Below are 1,118 nucleotides of genomic sequence, written 5' to 3'. Positions count from 1 at the left end.
CCCACCCCCCCTTCTCTATCCTGACTCACACCCTCCCCCTTCCCACATGCCTTCTGAGTGTATTTGCCACTTCCCATCAGTGGTGCTGATTGACAGAAAGGTGTGTTTTGTTTGTTTTTTTTCTTTCTCTCTTCATCCGTCTCTCGTCTATGATACCTCACAGGAACTAAAATTAATCTTGATGCAAGAAGTCACGTGACTATTAGCTTCCTGCTCACTGTCACTGTCCATATCTCAGGCCTCAAACACATTAAAAGAATCAGCTATAAAAAAGACTTTTAACGACACATTCAGTGACTGATTCGACAGGCATGTTGCATTCACGTTTCTGTCGTTAATAGTTTAATCTACAGGATCCCTTTCAGATTTGTCAAGTAAACATCAAAATTTGGTATCAACTGGCACACTTCAAACTGGTCCGAGACTAATCTGTAAGGAAAAGTGGGGCGCTCTCCACTGTTAACCTCAATTGTCAAGGCCAAATTGAGGTTAACAGAGGCAATTAAAAAGATTGAAAATCAATTAATAGCTGTTTTGAATGAATTGTAGGACGAAATGTTTTAATATTCTGCTTCTCCTTGTCTTATGTGACAGTTAAATGATAATCTTTGGGTTGGCTGTTGCTGGACAAGCAAACAAGTCACTTGAAGACAGGCCTGAAAGGCTTTTAAGAATGGAAACAGACATTTTCATTTTGTTCTGATATTTTACAGACCACACCATTAAAAAGTTAATTGAGACAATAATTGGCCAATGGAGTGACAGTGGATATAATTTCTATTTGCAGCCCCACATCAAATCATACACTGTGCTCCTGACTTTCTTCGGCTCCATCTTCCCCACCCTCCCTCAGGTTCTCTCTCTGCATTACGTTTGGTAGGTGAGACGTAAGCGAGCCGGTGGTGACTGCGAGCCACTGTAGTAGCTGGAATGTGTGGAGTTTGGGGCGAGGAATGGGGGGGGGGGGGGGGGGGGGTTGCGACAAGCATGTCAGACTCTCTTTTCCAGCTGGTCCTGAGGGGTCAAAGTGTGTGTGGATGTGTGCATGTCATGGCTTCTCATTAGGGGGTGAGACGCTGCGGCTCCAGACCCCCATGGTAGGATTGCTGGGTGAGTCT

This window comes from Seriola lalandi, unplaced genomic scaffold (assembly GCF_002814215.2).
Source record: "Seriola lalandi dorsalis isolate HSWRI2012SDOR001 ecotype SW California unplaced genomic scaffold, Sedor1 jcf7180002054767, whole genome shotgun sequence".
In the NCBI taxonomy this organism is placed as follows: Eukaryota; Metazoa; Chordata; class Actinopteri; order Carangiformes; family Carangidae; genus Seriola; species Seriola lalandi.
The sequence above is the reverse complement of the archived record's forward strand: the minus strand, read 5'-3'. Positions refer to the sequence as shown.